Source organism: Dunckerocampus dactyliophorus, chromosome 11 (assembly GCF_027744805.1).
Source record: "Dunckerocampus dactyliophorus isolate RoL2022-P2 chromosome 11, RoL_Ddac_1.1, whole genome shotgun sequence".
Lineage (NCBI taxonomy): Eukaryota > Metazoa > Chordata > Actinopteri > Syngnathiformes > Syngnathidae > Dunckerocampus > Dunckerocampus dactyliophorus.
In genome coordinates, this window is record NC_072829.1 from 15,031,000 (window position 1) to 15,048,713 (window position 17,714).

The window sequence follows — 17,714 nt, forward strand, 5'->3', positions numbered from 1 at the left end:
AGAACTATATTAATTAGTAAATCATGCTGTTTCGTGATTGAATACGGCCTTATTAGTCAAAACCTATCTAAGCATATCTAAGCAAATTTTACATATTTTTTTGTCTAAATTAGGCATTTTCAAGTATAAAAATGGCTAAATGAAGTAAAATACAAATACAAGGCATTCAGAAAATGCATTCAAAGACGTTATCTGCACCGGACACTGGGTGTCAGCAATGTTTCATTGATGAGACAAAGGAAGTCCTGTGCAGAACAGGAAGTAAAAGAATAACATCAGGGACGTCTCCCAATGCAACTATGAACTTTACCACTTTATCTCGTTTTTTCAAAAAATAATAATCACTGTTTTGTGGTTGAATACAACCTATTTTTAATCATGAAAAAAATACATATTTAAGAAAATTGTACGTATTCGTGGCCTAAATTAAGTATTTTCAAGCTGACATAAAATACAACAAGGCAGAAGAAACATTCTTCTTATGAATATAGTATTCCACATTGGCCACTAGGTGCCGCCAGAACAGCCAGTTATTGTACGTTTAAATCAGGGGTCGGGAACCTTTTTGGCTAAGCGAGCCATGAAAGCCACATATTTTTAAATGTATTCCCGTGAGGGCCATATCATATTTTTTTAACACTGAATACAACTAAATATGTACATGTTTAAGCAAGACCAACAATTTTAGAATATAATAAGTCTCTGAATTGATTCTTTTACTAACATTGTTATACTGAAGCTATCCAATAATAAATAAGCACTTGTTACAATTAATGCAACTTCTGGTGCTGCATGGTTTGGCACCACACTCCGTATCGTTCTTCCTTTTCGCCATCTTCTTCGTCAAAAAGGGTTGCTTTGCAGAATTAGCTAGCTGACTATTTAATTAAAGGAGGGAAGTTTACTTCTTGACATCTCAGTGACGCAGGTCGGCCAACACGTTATCCAACAATAATCAAGTTTTGGCGTCGGTCCTGGAAAATATCGGAAGGACAGCTGGCATCGGCTCTGGCCACCCGCATTGTGGCAGAAAATGGATGGATGGATTAAAATGCATAAGAAAGTTTTATATTTTGAACTTTATTTTTAACACTGTGATTTCTGTAATGTTTTACTTTAAAATGTCAGCAAAAAAAAGAATTGCAATAAATAAATCTGATCGTGTCAAGACATGTCTGAGAGCCAGACGCAGTCATCAAAAGAGCCACATCTGGCTCCCGAGCCGTAGGTTCCCTACCCCTGGTTTAAATGATCTCACACAATAATAATAACATAATAATGCTAATAATAATAATCCTAAAAATAATAGCTACTGTTGGGGCCATAACACACAACTAGCTAGAACTCAACTCGGAACCTGTGATGTCACTTCCTGGCCGCATGGCACTAAGGTCCTCGAGGGAAAACGAGCAGGAGTTTTAGTTTTGTCTTAACTGGCTTATTTACTCTTATTATGTCTAGCATTATTGGGTAATACGAGTGTAACGCCATGTAAAGCCACCAAAACAATACATTGATGAGACAATAGCCACTGCAGAAAAAACACCATGGAACTGCTGTGTGTGCTGTTGTCTTATTTATGTCTAATATGTCTTATTTTCTCTGTTTATGTCTACTATACTTTAATACAAATGTAAAGGTGATTATACGTGTGTTATTTCATGTCTAGATGTCTCTAATAATGTTAAACACCATATTTAGTGCATCATAAATGTTTTCTATGCCATGACTATGAACATATTCTGTTTATTAATACTGAATTCTATGTGTAAATTCACTTATCACGGAACTGTGATAAATGAGGGATTACTGTAAAATAATTACGCACCAGCGTAAGCAACGCAGGCTGGCTCCTTTTCCCTCCAAATCTCTTTCGGGGGAACTCAACGTGTCGATTGAAATTGCAAAATGTATATGCTTGTTATCCAGCTCCTTCATATTTAATGGAATTAATAGATGTAAAATAGGGGAGGAGCCACTCTTTGACGTGTGATTTCCCGCTTTCAAAACAATGTGTAATTATGTCAGCAAAAGCCTCCAAACTTGCCATTTCGTGTATTCTTAATTCTGCCGCACCTCCTCTGTCTTCTGCTACATTTTTTTACCCGCACATCCAAGTTCACATAAAAACTACTACTAGCAAACGGAATAGCACAAATGAACTTTTTACGATTATTATCCATCTTCTTCACATTTAATTTAATTAATAGGACGAAAATAACAAAAACAAAATATCATTCATTTTTTTGCTCTAATTTAATAAGGGAATTATGAAAAATGATACGTGGCCCCTCTCTGTTTGTGGGCCATGTCTTGTTTTGCTGGTAATTAAACGCCACATGACAATGACTTGTAAAGTGCTTTACCTTCCACACAGAGCTCTGAGAAAATTCAATCAGCGAAGCTGCAGATGACTTTAGCTTTGTGTGTCCCCTGTGGAGGAAGGGCTAAGAGGTCAAGGGTCACCTGAGGCCTGAATAAAGAACCTGGCCGCCCCCCCCAAAAAAAACTTGCTCGGGCATGGGGGCTGGTAAGATAAGAGTGATTATCACGGACCCAAGCCTGGCTTGTAACAATGACGAAACAGCATCTGGAGATCTGACATGCTGACACTTATCCTGCAGTGGGAGGGCGACCACGGCGGCAGCGGCGGCGGGCTGGACATCTGTAGATGTCCAAAAGCACGTCACAGCCACAAGCAGCGCCTGCTGTCGAGCATCAGCTGAATCTGCAAAGTTAGGCTGCTGTCCATCTGTGCACCTCTGAGGTACAATTGGACAAGATAACATTGTCCAGTAATAAGAACACATATGCAGACTGAAAGGTTAAGCCTTAGATCCCCATTTTTCAATGGAGTTACATTCCAAGCCTACCAACGAATACCGAAAATTCACAAATAATTGATTCCTGTTAGCTTGACGTTGATGCTCTTTTTTTTTGGGCAATTTGCAAGAATAGTGACTGTTGTAATTATTAGATTAGATTCAACTCCAGAACCCTCCCCTTCTCTCTAGAGGCTAGAGAAGGCATCTCCCCATGCCGTGTCTACATAATCCACACTCCTTGCCTGTTGTAATCCCAGTAACGATTTACCATCATGCACTCCTGATCAAAATTTTAAGACCAGTTGAAAAATTGCAAGAATTTATATTTTGCACTGTTGTATCTTGAGGAGGCCGCAAGATGGCCTAGTGGTTAGCATGTTGGCTACACATTCAGGAGATCTGTTTTGGCATCTGTGTGGAGTTTGCATGCGTGTGCGTAGGTTTTCTCTGCGTGCTTCAGCGTCCTCCCACATTCCAAAAATGTCCAAGTTAGGTTATTTGGAGACTGTAAATTGTCCATGATTGTCTACAGTATGTGCCCTGTCATTGGCTGGCAACCAGTCCAGGGTGTACCCCTCTCACCCAAAGGTCAGCTGGGATAGGCTCCAGCATACCATGAATGAATGAAAAACGATTAAGGAGATTCTACATAGAGCTTCGAAATGCAAAAAAAAATCATGTAGTTGCATTTGCATATTCTCCCATGCCTTTCTTTTTGTACGACTACTTTTCTGTCATCGAGATCCATAGATGCAACTGAAAGTACACTATTTTCACCTCCCATAAACTGTGCAAGAGGACTACTATTTTTTGTCAGTACCATCACAATTTCAGTTTATTTTTTTAAGTAGATCAGGAGTGAAGGCAGTGATTTTGAGACGCTCTTTTTGCAGGACCACTGGGGGCTTTCGAACCAAAATAGCTGCTACAGAAGTAATGAGGGAGCTCATTATTAGGTTTAACGCTCGGCAAAGAGATGCTGCTGGTACATTTCTCCCTTTCTGTCACCTTCCACAGCAAAGGTTTCCACGAGCGAATATTGGATTTGTTTCAGGCTAAAACCTTAATGAATAAATCCATTGGGATGAATAAGAGAATGCAAGAGCAGCGGGGGGCATTGAAAAGAAAGAAGTGAGAAAAGCATTATATATATATATATATATATATATATATATATATATATATATATATATATATATATATATATAATTTGACAGCCCCAATATATCTATATATATTAGGGCTGTCAAATGATTACATTTTTTAGCAGATTAATCATGGTTTTCAAATTAATTAATCATGATTAATCACCACGTCACACTATGTTACCTTATTTTACCTGATCACATGACTTTATCATGTTCCTATGTATTTTAAACTTGCAAAGAGTACATTTGGAAAACAGGAAGTGAACAAATGTATTGCAATTGATGTGAAACAGAAGGGCTGTATCTTATTGATAGAAAGATAAATGACAGGGCAGGATTATATATATATATTTGTCAAATATATATGCCAAATTAAATAAAAATTTAAATCAAGTTAAGATGTCTGAAAATCTATTTACCTAACACTGGTTTCTTTAACAGCAGAATATTTGAATCAGACTTTTAACTGTGTTATTATGAGCAATGAGGAGTTGCGTTCAAAGACACTGCGTCATATAAATTGAATTCATGTTTTGAGTGAATTTTCTGGGATTTCGGAGCACACTTAAATGCAGCAAATTGTACTTCCGCATTAAGAGTTACAAAGTGAGTGATAAGAATATCCACTTATTGATTTTCATTCCATTTCTGTTTATTTAGACCACACATACACGTATAATAAAGACGTTGTTGTGATGTTATGAGTGTCAGTGAACGCATCTCGCAGTCCCGTGACAATGAGGAAGTGTTGTTGCAATGAATGGACTAGAGAAGTGTTTGTTTGGAGTTGGAGAAACATATATGGTGTTGGAATTGCACTGATGTTAATTTGTTCAGGTAAGAATAAAGTTATAAAAGAGCATCGGGGCAACGTGATTCATTTATGGGAGACAGAATTCCTGGCTGCACACCTGCTAATGGCTATGTGATATGAAAAAAAGAACCATAATGTCACCTTGATTCAAACAAAAACATATTTTACTTACTTTTTCAATAGAAGATATATCACTCGTGAAACTTAGAGGATGAGACGCCTTCTTTAAGGACTTTGGATGTGAGAGACTTGTGAGACTTTGGTGGAGCTCTAGCAGGACTTCCTTCCAGGTAAGAGCACTCGGCGAACCCAGTGTCTTCCACCGCTGAGAAAGGCTGGTCATCTCGCACAATGAATTAAATTATTATAGCTGCCGTTTGACTGATAATCGCACCATGAGCCTCGAAAACTCACCAAGTGTTTGTTATTCAAATGCCGTATTAAGTTAAAGCTTTTTAAGGTGCTCGCCCCGCAAGATAGTTTTCGTGGCCAGCTTTGACAGTTGAGCGCCACACGGCAGACATTATTGTTTTTGTTTTGGCACGCCTGCGCACTGTGAAGGAAAGGTGGAGGACGACGCTGCCGAAGATGCTAGTTAGGGCAAAACACTACACTGCACAAAGGGATCGCTGCGGTCTGCAATAGCACTAGCCAAAGGTGACTGGCTTTTGCGATTGGCGTTGTAAGGCATTTATCGGTATAGTTGAGTTATTTATATATTGATCAATTGTTCACAAACATATTTTTTTGTTTGTTCTACGTTTTACTGTGATGATAATCATGATCAACAATTTGATGGCAAAAATCATAAAATCATTCAATGATTTAGAAAACATTTAGGTGAAAAGTATCGGTGTCAGCATTGGCAACACTGACCCTGTCCTTACTTGGTAACAGATATCACGCGGAGAAAACCCACGCACGCACGGGGAGAGCATGCACACTCCACACAGAGAGGTTGCTCGTGAATGACTTCGAAAACGTTTCTGCCACTTAAAACCTGAGTGACTGCTCTCTATGTTCCTTCCTGTCTACATATAAGTCACGTTTTTGGCACTGCATGTTCAGCTTCAGCGCAAAATCTGCAGGCTTGTGTATGCCTCACTTCCTTACACCTCAGTGTCTTGAGAGTCTGGAGAACATGAGCTCAGTAAATGTCAGGAGACTCTTTGCTTGTTTATTTTTCACTTTTACACCAGCCTCACTCTGGGATTTATTCCTTCCTGCTACATTCCCCAAAACTGCTATTGCCTGAGCAATTGCACCGCCAAACAGCAGGCAGACTTCAACAAACATATCCTCGTGTTTTGTAAAAGGAATGTTGTAATGCCAAGTGGTATACATATTTTTTGGATTGGATGTACTTGAATGGCATTAATTCAAAGCAAAACTGAAAGCAACGCTTTCAAATTGAGGTCAATCAAAGTGGAGGATCATGCAGAGACCATCCTCAGGTTCAGCCAGTAACGTCCGTGCAGGATTCTTCTCTTCATACCCAGCCTGGAATGTGTTTAGATAGAGGACATGTCTGAGAGTCATTATGCCTTGCTTGGTTTTGGGCGATGTAATAAGTAAACCTTCTAGTATTACCATTCCCCTGGACCACCACAAGTGCTGTTTTCACTGTCTGGACCTTTAAACTCACATCATAAAACATGATCTTGGAGTGAAAACACAGAACACTGGATAGGGAATGTATGGGGTATTGTAGTAGGTAGGAGTTTGCAAATTGCTGTAGAATTAAGTACTTCTTTAGGAAACTTGGAAATGTCTAACACATTAAAAATAAAAGTGCTGATCTTGGTTCTAAATTGCAATGATGATAACCTTGCAAGTCCTAAAATTTGTTCTAAACATCCTATACTCATCAAGCCCCTAAGTGACGTACAGTAATCCTTAATTTAGCGCGGGTAATTGGTTCCAGACCCGACCATGATAAGTGAATTTTCAACCACAAAACAGCCGGATTTATTAATATTTTTTTTAAAAAACTGTGATAGAGTGAAGCCGTGAAATTGGAAGCATAAATTGGCGAGGGATGTTGGCGAGCCAACATGAGAAATGTTTGATATTGGCTTTCTTACCGATGTTCCGATATTGTCCACCACTTAATTTCTAATACCAATACCAACCGTTCAAGATCTTCCCTCAAACTAATGTCAGGTGACATCTTGTGGATTGAATGAACACATGATGCTTCTTTTACTCTGATGCCACTGGATGTCTTTCACAACTAAACACTGTTTAAACAAAATAAGACAAGTACTGCATTATGCAATACACGTCATAGAAAAAGTGCCATATTTATTTTACTGTAAGCAAAAATAATAATCAATTGTCAACTGAAATAACATATTCTCCTGCCATCCACCTCTAATTCACAACAAGAATACAATTAAAGAATGCTGGTAACGATGCAGTTTGGAAAGCTTTGTACACCTTTCTCAGACAGGCATTAACATTTTCTCACATTTCTCTCTCATTCACACTCAAAAGTTCAAATTTCGTTTGAATTTTAATGATCAATCTACTAGGTTGGACACAATAAATTATTTAGTGACTCACGTGCAGTCACTCCTCTGATTGTGCCTCGTCCTGGCGCCGTTTGGCTGTAGCGTTTTTGTATCATTGTTAAAACATACTGCCCCTGCCGTCGTCCTCATCCTCATCCTTGAACCGAAGACTCATTTAGCCGGTTAGCTTCTTCTTCTTCTTCTATTGTTTATTGGCTGATAGCAGCTCACACAGTTAGCTACTTTGCTAGTGACTTTTGACCACCACAGGAAATGGCATGAAGGAGATTGATTCACAATGGTCTACAGCCAATCAGGACGAAGAACACAATGGGCTTGTTCTCCCTAAGCCAATGAGGACTGTTGTGGCTCTATATTTATTGTCTACTGTGGCTTTCTAATAGGCTCTCTGCACTGTCTTCAACTCTCACATGAGTATACAACACCCTCTACTGGTAGCAGTACCAAATACAATAACAGACACATACAACAGAGCACCGATGGATCGCTCTAATACACCAAAAAGGCTGCAGAACACAATGCGCGTTCATAGGCTGTTAAAAAAAATATGCAAAATTGGATTTTTTAAAAAAATCAGCCAATCTGCAAAAGGTGAACCGCAGTGTAGCAAGGGAACACTGTATTTACAGTCCAAAGATACAACTGCAGACATGCTGAGCTAGCAAGCTTTTTGCTGTATGGAGCATGTCCTCACCTACTCGCCAATAAATTGGCAGAAAATATACCCATTTGAGCTCATTTTTATGTCAATGTCATTACATGACTTACATTGATATTGCTGATATTATTGGACATCTTTAATTGTAATGCTTTGATAGGGTGTCAAATATTACAATTCAACTCTTCTTACTATATTTCTTTAAGACATAGAAAACAATAGGAAAATATTGCTATTGGGCTTTTAATATGGAAAGCCTGATTTGATATATTTATCACAATAGAAACAATTTTAATAAGAGTCAATAAATGTCACTCTTTCCAAATTATTATGCAAATGATTTTTTTCTGTGATTTTGCTAAATAGTCAATATAAATAATAGTCATCATCATTTTCAAGTCATCAACCTTTAGAGTACAATTTGAATGTTATTGAACAAACCTCCCAATGATAACAGTATTTTTTTCAAAAATAAAAACTTAAAATGCACTGTCCTACATTATTATGCACAACAGTTTCAAAGCATTTCCCTGGTTGTTAAGAACCGAAAGTGGTCATTTGTTGAATTTGCAGCATAAGGAGGTCATATTTACTGAAAGCAAAAGCCATTCAATCAGAGTTTCAAGGATTTCAATCACTAACATTTAAACAGGCCAAGTTACATCTTAACATAAGATCCCTTCCTTGATATAACCTTCACAATTCTTACATTGAACCTGTGAGTTTTTGGAGCATTTCTGCTTGAATTTCTTTGCAAGATACTGTTTTGTTGTGATCTGCTTCCCACCCTCATAGATATTTTACTTGACGATACTCCATAGGTTCTGAATTGGGTTGCGGTCAGGGGAAAAAAGGGCGCCAAACCATGGGTTTTCTCCTTTAATGCTCATATGACGGAGAGGTAAGTATTCTTTGCATCATGAGATGGTGCATTGTCATGCATGGAGGTCATTTTGCTACAGAAGGTACGGTTCTTCATATTGTTCCATGGAAGAACGTGGTCAGTTCAGAAACTCTACATACTTTGCTGAGGTCATTTTCACACCTTCAATGACCATAAAGGGCCTACCAGCTCTCCCAATGATTCCGATCCAAAACACGACTCAGCCACATCACAGCCTTGTTGAGATATGCTGACCATACTCTACTTCATCCATCCGGACCACCCAAGGTTGTACGGCCCTCATCAGTAAACAGGATTGTTTGAAAATTAATCTTCATGTGTTTGTTGGTCCACTGCAACCGTTTCCGCTTGTGAGTATTGGTTAGGGGTGGCCAAATAGTAGGTTTATGCATAACTGCAAGCCTCTGGAGGATCCTACACCTTGACGTTCATGGGACTCCAGAGGCACCAGCAGCTCCAAATACCTGTTTGCTGCTTTGTAATGACTTTTTAGCAGGTGCTCCCTTGATTTGATACATTTGTCTGGCAGAAACCTTTCCCATTATACCTTTGTTAGCACAATGCCTTCTCTTGTCCAAGGCATTGCGATATTTTTCTTTCCCATATTGCTTGAAATCTGTGGCATGCTGAACATCATTTTAAAGTAGTTTTCTTTTAATTGGGCTCACCTGGCAATCTAATTCTGACAGTTGTCTGAGATTGATATCATTAATCCAAAGAGCCCCAAGATCACAATGCCATCCATGAATTTCATAAAAAAAACAAAAAATGTTATGTTTATGATACTAAAGTCCTATTTGCATAATAATTTGGAACACAGTGTGTACGTTCTTTTACATTTGTGGTAATAAACAGTTATTTTCAAATGCAGAATACATTTACCATGAACAACGTAACATACATTAGTCAAAAAAAGTCACGGGAATTGGGGTGAAATTTCATTATGAAGCTAAAATAAACTATAAACTTGATCAATTAACATAACTGTATTTTAATTAGAACTTTATTTTGGTTTGTTGGTTTCACATAACAACATAAAAGAACAACAAATGTTTTTCTTGAAAATTTCATCTATATGCTATTTTTTGTAAAATTACAGCTGTTTTCCACAACCTAATTTTCCAAAACTTACAAGTTTTTTTGTGAAATGAAATTTTTGGAATGTGCCCGTAGACCACTGCCCTATCCAGACCAAATCAATATGAACCAAACACAAACAGTAGGCGATCTGGACCCCAAAATATTAGAAAAGAGACAAAAATGGTGCCCACTGTCTTCCAAAGTCAAAGCTGATGTGTGTCAATATCCTGTTTTGCCTAAAACTCAAAGATAACAGGTCTGCTTCCATGGATGATTTACGACATAAAAAATATTAACAGTTGACAAGCTGAAATCAGAGGATGTTTCCATTTTACAATATATATTTTTTTTAATTGAATACCAAAATAGTTAAAAAGACGATTAATTGGATAATTGATTAATTATCAATTTATTGATTAATTGTTGCAGCTCTAATTTGGAGGGAGTCCCGTTACCTGTCTCTATAATAGTACAGTCATGAAATGATAGTAGAACACAATAAGGGAACATTTTGAAGGAATGTTGGACCAAAGAAAAGCAGGTTTGTACCCTGCTTGCAATCCAAAATAACAATGGAAGGGGTGCCTCAAGCCTGCTGTGAATGCTGAGTCAGGGATTTAGATGCATTTCCACGCAAATGCCCCTTAAATTAAAAACACGTGGCGCTTCAGCAAGACTCTACCCCCACACCAGAAAGGAAAATAAAAAGAGAGAAAGGCCAGCGCCTGTCTCACATCTGCCAAGAGAAACAGAAAGAAAGAAAGGGGTTGGGGGTGTACGACTGGGGGTGGTAAATCAGTCTAATGAATGAGCACTCCCCAAAAATATGTCACCCATCGGCCCTGCACGTGGTGAACCTTCAACTCGGAGCCACATGGGAGGCTTTTGTTTGGCGCCTCAGAAAAAAACTCCACGGCTGCTTCTGCCGTCTCTCTATTGTCTGCTGGCACGGGCCGCTTATAACACTTTGACTGAAGAAACTGCAGTGTTACGTTACAAACTCTAAAGAGTTTACTTCTCTGCTGTTTTTTGTGTGAAGCACAGTTTTACTGACCCTGCAGGAAGCAACAAAAAGAGAAAAAAAAGTATACCATTGTAACACCACGGTTAGAAGAGCTTGTCACTTGGATGCTTTTGTAGTCGTCCAGAGGTTAACCCTATGGGGTGCATTAGTACACATAATGTGGGAGTTCATGTCCTTCAAGGTTCTGTTTTGTGCACACATAAACGTGTAGAGGGGATGTATTACAAATATTAAAGGCAATCCTTAGAACCTGGCAGATACACTGAGGCAGCGATTGGTTGGTTTCTTTCAGAGTTTCTTTCATAATATGAAAAGTGGCTGTAGAGCAGCAGAGGCTATTGTGTAGCTTGAAGTACAAGTGATCAGGTATCAGTGCAGCAGATGCCAGGCGTGTTTGCATCAGTGGGGAAGACTTTGGCACTGTCATATCTTCAATACAAGGGTGTGGTTTAAAAGTGCGGTGTCCCGAAACTTATTACAATGAATTTACAGACAAAGGTTGGTCTTCTGAGGATAGGCAGAAATGTCACCAACTGCGGTTGACAAAACCATCAAAGTGCTGTTTCATGACAGCTTGTTGCCAGATGTTCCAGATCCAATCTGTGTTATACGTGGAGTGTAAAATAACTGTGAATGTTCGGTCACCGCTTTGTGATTTGCTATGAGTTATTTCTTGAATTCAATAGGGTTTCTCACCTTCTTTATCAAATGCTGACACTTGCAACTTTGTTTGGCTCAAATTTGGGTTATTTTGCAGCCATGATCAAAAGAAAAGCAGGGACTTTAGGTGGGAAGCACTATTGAATTTAAGAAATAACTCATGGCAAAACCCGCAGGTGGTGTCCACGTTGATCTTGCTACTACATCGTGTCTTTGGCAACAATCATGTCTTCAACGAAGGTAAAAGTAACCTTAAAAGTTCATTTATTGCTTTCATTCCTTATTTATATGTAAGTGTTTTCTGTATGTAAAATTTTAATTTTAAAACTATAAAAAAGTGTTTTGTGTTAACATTTTTGAGACTTCTTGGTGTAACTGTGTTAGTTAGCAAAGAACTACAGAGTCAACCGTTGATGACATCATAGCTGGCGCTGACTTTTGGTTCGTGTTTCCATGTGTTATCAAGCTAATAGGCTGCTAACAAGGACGTTTTGTCATAAAAATACACAGCTGCACTCCCGCAGCGTATTAATTACATTACAAGACGCGCGCCATATTGTACGCTGAAGTATACAGGCCGAGACAAAATTTTGGCACACATTTTTGACGTAAACAGACAAACACACTAACCAGAGCGTATGCTCTAAGGCGGTTCACCTTTCGCGGATTCACTGTTTTGCTGGGTTTTTTTTATAGTACTTCTTTTTTTTAACTACATTGTATGAACGCTGTTACAGGCCAAGCCTGGCCCTTTAAGAAGAATTGCATCGTGGGAAGTTGAGTGTCTCTCTCTTTCCTCTGTCTGTCAGCACCGCTCATTGCTTTCTGTATCCTGATTGGCTGTAGACCATTGTCAATCAGTCTCCTTGTTCCGCCCTGCCGTGTCTCGTGTGTCATCGCTAGCTAGCTTGCTTGCTAGCTTCTAATTGAATCCTCGGTTCAAAGGAGGAAGACCGCAACAGGAGGATTACTGTAGCAATATGTTTTAACAAGGACACACAAACGCTACAGTACAGCGGAACGGCACCAGGATGAAAAGCATGGCCACAGGACGTGAAATACCTGTGAGTGACTTAATCATTTCTTGTGTCCAACCTGTTGGTTTCTCATTAAAATTCAAACGAAGATTTGAACTTTTTTGAGCGTGTTTAAACAAGAGAGAATGTGAGAAAATTTTACTGCCTGTGTGAGAAAAGTGTATATAATAATTGTAAATAATTGGCAATAATTGTAAAAAAAAATGGCTACTTTGCAGATTTCACTTATTGCGGGCTATTTTGGGACCATATCTCCCGCGATAAACGAGGGAACACCGTATTTCTCTGTTACCTGCCAGGGGACTACTAGCAGTTGTGCTATAATCTGGCATATTTACGTCTGTATTGGTTGCAGATGTTCATTAATATGCATTATCGCTAATAAATTAATAAATAAATAACTGAGGTTCCACTGTACATTTTTTCCTATGTGAAAAAATGCTTTGTTTTCCATCATTTTGGTTTTCGTCTGACCTTTTAGAATTAATTAATAACAAAAGTGAGGTAGCACTGTATTTGAGATTAACTTTGTACAGAAAAAGTTGGGCCCCAAAGACAAAAAGGTTTAATATCCCTGACTTAAATTTTATTTAGGATCAGAAAAATCCAGAAAAATGTGCAGATCCAGCCCGCTGCCTCAAGATAGTTTCCCTGTTGACAGTTATGTTGACTTCCCCAAACAACAGTTTGCCCCAGTTTTAACAATTACCCAATGCCAAGTCCGGAAATGACAGATTCTAATTAGTGGTTTCTGTAGCTGCAGATCTGTCACTTTGTGTTTTGGTCTTTTCATTCTAACAATGCGCCTCCAATCACCTTTTACCGCCTCACTATTCTCAAATCTCACAGATACCGAATGCTGGAAACTTGATCTCAGAGATGTCATCACAAACTAACTCTCCAAACACTCAAGGCAGACATGAAAGGTTCAGTCAAGGTGCATGGAAGGATGGAATTTGTTTTACTGAAGCCATATTTGTGCAAAGAGAGTTTTCCCTCTTGGAAATACTGTTTAGGAGAAGATGTCTTTGTGCTGCACACTACATTGATGAATAAATGATCATTTCATCAACGCACCTACAGCTCAATGTTGAATGACTTTGTGACCCAAAATGAACCAAGACCGTGATTATGGCTTATTGTTAAAGCTGCTATGCTACAGCATAGTCAATACGCCGGCCCTTCTGACTACGTCTTCATTCATTTGAGAGTGTTGACTTGAAATTGTCTACCAAAACGCTAGGGGCAGTGTTTTCCTGAGTGAGCAACCACAGCTCCTGTTGATTAGCTGATTAGCTAGATAAGATCGTGCTAAGTGAATTTCCTTCACGTAAGATTCCATCCGTCCATTTTCTGTGCCGCGACAGGCGGGGTACACCCTGGACTGGTCGCCAGCCAATCGCAGGGCACATATAGACAAACAACCATTCACTCTCACATTCATACCTATGGACAATTTAGAGTCTCCAATTAACCTAACATGCATGTTTTTGGAATGTGGGAGGAAACCGGAGTAACCCACAGATGCACGGGGAGAATATGCAAACTCCAACGGAGATTCGAACACAGATCTTCCTGATCTCCTGACTGTGACTGTGTGGCTAACCACTAGACCACTGTGTGGCCCCAAGTAAGATTCCTACTTTATAAATAGAATGTTTTCGTAGGTAGAGCATAGAAAACCTGTTTACGACCTTCTAAAAACGTTTTTTAACATAAGAGCCCTCTATACATGAACTAACACCCTATAGTCACCTTTACACTCATGTTGCGTAATATAGTAGACATAATAATAGAAAATAAGATATTTAATACATAAATAAAACTCATGCGCGTGTGTGTTGCAGTATATTTGTTCCGGTGCTAGTAGGGTGGCGGACAGGAAGTAAAGTCGGGGGTACAGAGTTTTAATTTTAGCCTGTGTTATTATTATGATTATTATCGTGTTTATTATTATTATGTTATTATTGGGCCTGTTTTTGAAATAATTTAAACCTGCAAAGCGTATTGTTCCAGAAATCAAATCTGGTGCTCACTGAACAATTACTTGTATTTTGGTCCATTTAGCCGTTTCAAGGCTGGAAAATGCTTAATTTAGGCAAAAATATGTCCAATTTGCCTAAATATGCATCTTAATAGTAGTCGGTACTCAACCACGAGACAGCATGATTTATTAATTCATATATGTTTGAAAAACCTTGATGGAGTGAAGCTGCGAAATTTGAAACGCAATGTGGCGAGGGACGGGTGTGGTAGTAAACACTGGCTACTGAAGTGGCACCCAGACTGTTGGTGCTGGAACTAACTGATTTGGAATGTCACTCACTTTCATTGAACATGTCGGTCTGATACCGCTCATATTTTTATGATATTCACATAATTGCTCATATTTGCCGATTGTGTATTTCTTTGATGAGGCGCCATTGCTTCTTTTTTTTTTTTTTTGGCTGACTTTTTGATGCTTTTGCTGGAGGGAAAGAACACAAATAATGTACTAAAAAAAAAAAGGTGACCAATCACAGCTCAGTAGACATGAGGTTAAGCTCCGCCGGAGGGTTTGGAGGGTGAGGAGCGAGCTGGCGTTGCTTACACTGGCGCTGTGACGCTGAAGCATAATAAAGCCTCTACACAACTGACTACTACTAACTACTAACTACTATTATGCAGCATACAGTGAAGTGCACATGTGGGAATACAGAGGTGGTTAACGGCCATGCACTTTAGTGCGCAGTTTTAATTGAAACACTGATACCAATAGCAACCGACGCCGATATTAGCAGCAACTCTTCCCTCAAGCTACTGATGCATAATGAACACGTGATGTTTCTTTTACTGGATGTAAGGTTAATGTTTTCTTCATTACTAAAGCTTTTTTCAGACTCTAAATTTATGGAACTGAATTCTGGGCATTTGAATTTTGTGAATGCATTTTTTTAACATGATTCGAGCAGAAAATTTCATTGAATAACACTTTTCAATTTGTGTTTTGAAATTTAATTTGCTAAAATGCCATGTGATAAAATTCTGTTCTTAAAATTCAGTGCAAACAAATAAGATGTTTGGTGTGTTTTGGATCATTTTCCTGCTGCAGAACCCAAGTTTGTTTCAGCTTGAGATCACGAACAGATGGCCGGACATTCTCCCCTTACCATCACACTACCACCACCATATTTTACTGCTGGTATGATGTTCTTTTCCTGAAATGCGGCATTACTTTTACGCCAGATGTAATGGAATTTTGTCTCGTCAGACCACAGAGCATTTTCCCAAAGGTCTTGGGGATCATCAAAATGTTTTCTGGCAAAATTGAGAACCTTAATGGTGTTTCTGTTCAGTAGTGGTTTTCATCTTGGAACTCAACGTTTTTTCCAAGTGTCTTTCTTATGGTGGAGTCATGAACACTTACCTTAACTGAGGTACGTGAGGCCTGCAGTTCTTTGGATGTTGTGGGGCCTTTTGTGACTTCTTGGATGCTGGGCTCTTGGGGTCATTTTGGTTGGCCGGCCACTCCTGGGAAGTTTCACCACTGTTCCATGTTTTTGCCATTTGTGGATAATGGCTCTCACTGTGGTTTGCTGGAGTCCCAACGCTTTAGAAATGGATTTATAACCTTTTCCAGACTGATAGACCTCAATTAATCTCAGTTATGGTTTAACAGGGGGGGGAATAACTTTTTCACACATGGCCATGTAGGTGTGGACTTTTTTTCTCCCTTAATAATACAAAGTTTCATTTAAAAACAGCATTTTGTGTTCAGTTGTGTTGTCATTGACTAACATTTACATTTGTTTGGTGATCTGAAACATTTAGTGTGACAAACATGCAACAAAATAAGAAATCAGGTAGATGGCAAACACTTTTTCCCACTGCTGTAACTTCACAGGATATCTCCACGTGTTGCGTGACAAAATATCAAGGTGGCCCTAGCATCCGTTCATTTTGCAGCATGTGGCCCACAGTGGAAAAAGTTTGGACACACCTGTATTAAAGGAATTCACCTTACTTTTCCCTCGCATAACCAGCGCTTTACAGTCATTGTAAACTGCATATTTATAATCCAAAGGCAAAACACCGTCGACATACTGAGCTAACAAGCACTGCGGTATTTGGTGGGGTCTCACTTAGCTGAAAAACTGATACCGTTTTTATTCCATGATTTAATTGCGACATTGATGTTCATTCTGAAACTGCTCTTTCTCCAAACCGTTGGTGAATATAAGTTGGACTTGAGTCGGGGTTGTATCTCACCATACTCCGCCGAGCCCCTTAACGATCCCTCCCACCCCTCACGAGATAACAGAATGGTCATTAGACAGTGGCAGATGCTCGCGTGCCTTTACAATCCACACCGACCTCAGACACACACGTCCCCTGCCTCCTCCGGAGAGACAGAGGTGCTATCTATGGATAGATAAAATGAAACTATGATCTGTCTAAAACAAGAAAATGTGTATTTTGTTGGTTCTTACTATCTTCGATTAAATAACATGAGTGCTGGTAGATTCCACCAAAAGCCCCAGCCTCCATTCTTGTGTGCGCTGATTCTCCAGGGGGGAGGGTGCCTGGGAGGGCCTCTGTGCCGCCTCTCCACCTGCTAGGCTGCCTTTGTCCTCAGGATCTACTGCTTCATTTCAATGACAAAGTTCCTGAGCCACTCACGCTGCACCACCTCTCTCCCCTTTAGCTCTTCTCAGTCATTTGATGGTCCCTGAGGGCATCTCAACCTTACCGTCACCACAGAAGCTACAGCAGAAGAAAACACGTATTAACCGTGGAACTGACGTCTGTAATACACACCATGCATTGTTACCCAACTATTTTTCCTTTCATAACTAAACACTTTAAACCTATTGTGTGAGGATTAAGAAGACTTGTTAAATCGTACAGCAGTTTGTACAACGCCGGCAGAATGTAAATCCTCAAAGAATACCAAAGTTATAGCATTTACACATCCCAAAAAGCTCTAAATGATTTGGAAAATGGATGCTGTTGATATTCAGCTCTTGCTTAGCAATACAGCATCAGCATGT